Genomic DNA, 6,817 nt, shown 5'->3' on the forward strand with positions numbered 1-6,817 from the left:
TTACACTAACATGCTCAAGGAAAGCTTTGCTCAGGCATTTTTGGGGGGACAAACCCCATCATTCCAGTTGGAAATATTTTCCCACTGGAGAAAACCCAATAAAGCTGCTTCTGAGGGAAAATTATCAGTGATGCGTTTAATGAGCATCCAGATGATAAATGTGAGTTCACCCCAAGGAACAAATCCACTCACCTTGTATCAAGGCCGTGGCAAACCAGGGGTTAAAATACCCCTCTGGATTTTGCAGTGTGATGGGGGGGACACCCCGCAGCCGCTCTCACATTTTTTTTCGGCACGTCACGGGGTTCGCTCCCATCGCGGGGAGCATCCAGCTGTCTGCTGCGGCTCCAAATGAAATTGTCCGTTCCCTGCTGGAGATAATTAACGTATATCAGAGAGGAATTTAGCTGCAGTGGCTATTTCAGTAACATGCAGCGTTCTCCCCCAGTTTGGGTTTGTTTTCGAAATTGCACATAAAGTGCAACTGCGGCACATTTACTTTTCTATTATGCCTACGAAATTAAGTTAGATGGCCCTAATAATAGCATTGCCTTTAAAATAACGTTGTGTTTAAAGAACAAACTCTCCAATGTCGCCGGCACAGCATATTTGTCTTGTGCTTAATTTCCACTTGCTGTTGTATTATTAGACATTAACATGATAGTTTTGTTTAATCTCTGGCTCCGTCGCCCATGGCTGACTCCGAACCGATCGCTCGCCCCTGTTGATGAAAGTCCTAATTCATCCTTGTTAGTGCAATTAGGAGGAAATTGGATAACGGTGCCACTTCTCACAAAAGGTCTGGGAGAGGGTGAGTCTCTCCCCCGAGAGGTGAAGCCGGCAGCGAGCTCCTGGCTGCAGGAGGATTAGTTGGCTCCTGGGAAGACGATGGGGATAAATGAATTGAGACTTTGTGAAGTTTTGAAGTGGAATTGGATGGATTTTGTTGTTCTTTTCCCCAGCATGGAGGTGGTAGGATCCCATCCCTGAAACCCAGTGAAGGTCATCGTCATTATGAGGTCGTTTTGAGCGCACCTTACATGAAGGATGAAAGAAATGTGAAAATAACGGGATTATTTTTTTTTCCAAAAAATAAGTCCTCAAAAGCTTTCAGAAGAGCAGCCGTGTTTTTTTGCAGTGTTTGCTCTTCGTGGGCATCTCTCTCCTAACCATGAACACGAGCACAGAAACGAGATTAAATGCTCTTCAACCGCAGCACCGAAAATAATGTCCATGTTTATAGGACACTTCCCCCAGCCCCTGCACCTCCTGACATGATTTCTTTAACTTATCTCCTTTCAACCAAGCTTTTCTCGGTTCAGTTAACATCCCCACATCCAGGACCACGTGCAGACCCCAGGGATTTCTTCCCATTCTGGTCAACGTGGGACCTGCAGCAATGTCTACCCAAAAAACACGTGGGATCAAATCTTGGGAATTTGCTGCCCCTCTGCAAAAATTAGGCAGACAGTGCTTGGGATATCAACCCTATAAAACAGACTTTTTGTATAAAATGAGGGAATTTGGGGCAACTAAGGAGGAGTTACTGTGGCTCTCATCCCACTCGAGTACTCGCCTTCCTGCATCTCAGAAAGCGAATTAAGCTAAACCAGACAAACGAGCTTTTATTGCTTAATGAAATCCATTCCTCATGGGTACAACTAGAAAAGGTACAAAGGCTTTCATACCAGAGGAGATTAAATAACTCAGGTTTCTTACCTTGGAGAAGAGGTGGCCAAAGGAGGATTTGATGGAGGTTTACAAACTGTGGATGGCACAGAGAGGGCAAAATGGAAATCCTCGTTTCTGCAAGCAACTTAAGATTGAAGTGGCACTGGATAAAATTAGCAAGAAGCAAGTTTAAATAAAATAATTGGTTAAACTGTGGAATTAATTTCCAAAGGATTTGGTGGAAATCCAAATTATAGATGGGGTGAAAGCAAAGGATTAGACAAGTCTGGGGAAAATGATCCATTCCAGATTAAATATGCAGGCACAGATGCAAGTGTGGCAGGACGAGTACTTATTTAGGAGGACATATAGGAGTACTTTATTCAGAATAATTTTGTATGTACACTCTTCATTTTTTCTGCCATTGCTCATGATCCCTAAGGCCAGCTCTGCCCCCCGTCCAACAAACCTACAGAGGGATAAGTATCAATAGCCCAAGGATCCAAAGAAAAAAGCCTTATATTTGGGTGATCAAACCCAAAGCTGCCAAAAGGCAAGAGCCAGAAGATCTGAAATTGTTCAAGATTGTTACGAGTGTCGTGGTCAAAACATCCCTCTCCCCCCAAAACCAGATATTTCCTGGTAGGGCTGGGACATCTCCCAGGCACTTCGGTGGCTATATTGCGTATTTGCAGTCTTTGGGATTTTGCCACCATCTGTTTATTTTTCATGGCTTGTACCATGCCCATCACGATGGCACTGAGTGCTGGGGTATCCACCTGGCCAGCCGAAAAATGCAGCCAGTCCCCCATGGGATTTACAGATGTGCCCAGCTGGAGGAGGCAGCCGGTACCATTGACTCCCAATTTAATTCCCACCATGGCGAGCTGGGAAAATCACAGTGGAAGCAACAAAAATAGACCAGAGTTTGTGCAGATATCTCCCTTAACTCCAGTTCCAGCGATTCTCAAGCTTTTGTATAAATCAGGGTTTATTCATACTTTCAGGTGGGCTCATTATCCATGCAAACAACTGCAACAATAACTCCGCAAACCCTCGGCTGCTCTCAACCTCCAAATACTCCTTGTTTTTTTTTGCTGGTGTTTCAGTCCTCTTCCAGAGAGAGGAGACAACGTGTGCTTTCGGCAGCCACCAATATGTCCTGCTTAGCTGCCCCGGAGGTGGTTGAAGGACCTCTCAGGGAGGAAAAGTCCTCATGGTGCAATCGTGATAGGGATGCAAAGCTTGTGAGAGCATTTTTGGCCACCGAAGGGTCATCTCCAAGCAACTGCGTGGTAAAATCGCTCAGAAATAAAACTCTACGCTTGGCTTTCGGCAAGGGGTTTAAGTTTCCAGCCCCGCCCGTTTGGGGTGAAACCGTGTTCCTGCCGCTCTGCCATCCACCACCCAAAAATGGGGTGGTTGCTGCTCATCCTGGAGGCTTTGCCTCAAAATGAAACTCTTCTTCTGAAACTCTTATGGAGAAGAAGGGCAGAAGACAATGCAAAATAAAGAACAAAAAGCTGAAACTCATGTTTTCACATCTTTTTTTCTCAGGGGGTTACCAACTAGCAGGTAGTAGGGCCGGGGTAATTTTGGCACGAGGGGTTGCTGGGTCCAGATATCCCTTTTCTGGGGTGTTTTGTTTTGGGGTTTTTTTTTAATTTTTCAGCAAGGCTTTCCTTGCACAGATCACAGCTTGACAAAACATTAGCATGCAGCTCATTTCTGATGGGCCTCGGGAAAATAGGCTTGGACAGTGAAGGGTGGAAGGGAAAGACTTGTGAATAAATGTCTTGTTGTCACAGTCCTATTAACCTCCTCTCAGTCTAATCCTGTCCTTAATTGACTTTATTCTGATTATATTCTCGATAGATTTGTATCAGCCTGGGAAGGTGATGAGTGGTGTAGAGGATACAGACTGAGCTAGAGGAGAGCAAAACAGCGGAGCAGGAAGACACACGCACTCCTGTGCGTGCACATCTGCTTTTTGAACCAGCAAATGGAAGGAAAAGAAAGTTAAAACTTCCCAGAATGGGTGGAAAAAAACCCCAGCCCTCCACCAAAACAAATTGCAAGCTACTGTTTTAATAATTAAGAGGCTTTAAACTGCCCGTTTAATACAGACCAAAATACCATCTGCAGGTAACAGGGAGATGAAGCTGGATACCTAATTAACCGTCCTCTTGGTAAAGCAACATCACCCCGTCTGCCTGCAATCAGCGGCAGAGCAGAGGCTGCAGTTCCTTGAAGTGGCTCTCTGCGAGGGTTCGGTAATTGTCTTGGCGGAAAGTAAGAGTTCCCCCTAGTGCAGAGTGATAAATCAAGGATAATAATAACTCTTTCCAAAATAATCCTCAGGCAGAAACAAAAGCCAGTGGAGAAAGTGGTACGGAGTCAAAACGTGGCACCTGGATCCCGGGGTTAGTTACGTCTATAAATACACCAAGTCTTTCCTCTGCCTCCACGGTTGCCATAATATATTTTTATTAAAAGTACGCAGCTCTAAGGCTTTAAGTTTTTTAAAAATCTATTTATTTCCTGACTCCTCCTTGTGCTGTGATGCTGCTTCCACTATCACCCCGGATCTCAGGGCTTGTACCGCTGGTGCTAAAACCCCTGTGCCTTGCTGCACGCAAAGAGGGGCTGCGACCCCACTTCAAGGGATCCTTGAGCTTCAGCATCTTTTTCCAGCAAGGCTGGGCTTAATGTCAAAGACCTCAGGATGGGTTTAAGGTTTTGTCTCATCACTGCAGCCAAGAGGTGACAGCGATGCAAACCCAGGGCTGAGCTGTGAGATACCATGGGATTTGAGATCTGCAAATAGAAATGCAGATTTGCAAATGAGCTTTTTACCCCAAACTCTAGGGGAGCAAACCTTCCCAAAGGCACCGTGCAGATGCAATGGGTCCCACCAGCCCTTTTGGGTTGCACATCCCACCTGCTCCTATTTCCACCCATTATTTCCATCCGCTGGAAGCAAAACCCCAGCAAACCCTATCTGTGGGCCAGCAAAATGGGGCAAATCTGTTAAGCCACCCAACACCTGGATGAGGAGAAAGCCAGCAAGAATGAAAAAAAATCCCCAAAATACGTACTTTTTTTTTGTATTCACTTATTCATTCCCTTATTGGTTCTGATTTTTCTTCTTTCTCGGGGGGGAAAAAAAAAAAAAAAGGCATGTGTAGGGTTATTTCAATGTTTTGAACTGATTCTATTTACTCGGGAGCTGATAGGATTGATTTACAGCAGCGTGATGAATGCAGAGAGGGGAAGAAAGATACCGGAGCAGAGCAGCAGTGTTTGATTTCAGGGCCGGTTTTGTGGTGAATGCTAATGCCAGCAGCAACTTCAGTCTGTGGTCAGCTGAAAATGAAGGGTTGGGAATTGTTTTGCTCAAATTGGGATAAGGAGTGAGGAAAAAAAAAAACCTACCTCGCTGTCCAAGAGACTTTTTGTGACAATGTCTTAGGGAAAAAAAAAAAAAATCAAGTTTTAGTGGTTTACAGGTTTTTCTTTAAGAAGCAATGGAGTGGGGGAATAAAATATCAGAGAACTGAGGTTTTATTTGAAAAGAAATACAAAGCAAAAGAAAATACAAACGTTCAGTCCAAAAATTAATAATTTAATAGGGTGAAAAGTTGCAAACAAGCCTAAACTGCTATTTTTTGGGGCTAGTTTGCTTTCCAGAATGCACCTAGGGCATTTTCTGGGAACCAGATCTACTTGAGAAACTTCTGTTGGGGTCTCTAGATGCTGAGCTCATCCTGAGCTCTCGGGTTAGACTTCCCAGTATATAACTCAAAATTCCCACCGTCAACATCTCTGCAATACCAAACCTCATCCCAGTCCTACACGGTGTCCTCAGACTGCTCCAATATGGAAACTCCCCTGCAGCCTTAAATCACGTCTTCATGAAAATATATTATGACTTGTTACTTTGTGACCTTTAGGAAAGGAAAGAAAAAAGCAAAAAACCCGCTGTCACGAGCAAGGCAAAACGATGCCCCCGAACCAATGCAGGGCATGGGCTTTGCCGCTCCTCTTACAGCGACATTATTTCCAATTTGGATCTCCAAGACCTCAAAACTCCCCAAATTTTCCCCAATTTCTGCATCAGTCATTACTCAGCTGCCATATTCCAAATGGAAACCTCAAACTTTACTCTTCATGCCTTTATTCATGGGGTTTTTTCATGTTTCCGTGGAAAAAGCCATGCTTTCTTATTGGAGATGGTGGATTAAAGGGGATATGGCAGGGATATCGCTCATGCCGTCATGTCCCCTCCACCATGACTACATGGTCCAGCTGCATTAGAGCATCAGCATAAGATTCTCCAAGCACGAAGCACACAACATTTTGGGAGACGATGCACTGAGCTAGGCACGCCGGAGCAAATGAACAATTTGCAAACACCCGGGAGGCTGAAATTTGTTGGCTGCAAATGTAAAAAAACACCCGAGTCGCACAGACGGGGTGATTCATGAGGAGCTCTGCATTACGTGAGTCATCTGGGCAATATTCGCCGCTGGTTGGAAATGAAACCAATGGAGGTGGAGTAGTTTATAACGAAAAAATAAGTTGATGGTAGCAGCGGGCACTTTCTGACGGCCAAGGTAAATGTGCACGAAGAGGGAACAGAAGTTAAAGCGCTGCAATGTGAGTGGGAATATTATGCAGCCATGCGGGGTGGGGGGGATCTGGGAGTTTTGGGGTGCAAGGCAAGGAGTGAACAGCATAGCATGGGAAGGCAATGGATTTTAGCACAGAGCTCCAGAGCATCCTCCAGCTCAAAAGCACGGGGGATTTATAAGCCCCGTCTCCGCAGGTGCTCCCTGTTTGAGCAGACAACATCAGGATGAGCCATTTGGGGTGATTAACCCCAACCCCAGGCTGACGGAGGTGTCTAACCCGGGCTGGATGAATTCTCCCAAATTTGCCTTTGGAGGCATGGATGTGCGCACACGCATGTGCACGCCCCGGCTGCATCCCCTTGCTTAGCCTTTTCTTTTTTGATGAGCCTTGGATTTTGAAAGCGGTTCCTCTTGGCAAGGGACTCGGCTGGCAGAGACAAAGGAAGAAATGATCAAACCCAGAGGCTCCTGCCTCTTGTCTCCTCCGTTCAGCCCCTTTTGCAGCGCTGCGG

This window comes from Balearica regulorum, chromosome 23 (genome assembly GCF_011004875.1).
Source record: "Balearica regulorum gibbericeps isolate bBalReg1 chromosome 23, bBalReg1.pri, whole genome shotgun sequence".
In the NCBI taxonomy this organism is placed as follows: domain Eukaryota; kingdom Metazoa; phylum Chordata; class Aves; order Gruiformes; family Gruidae; genus Balearica; species Balearica regulorum.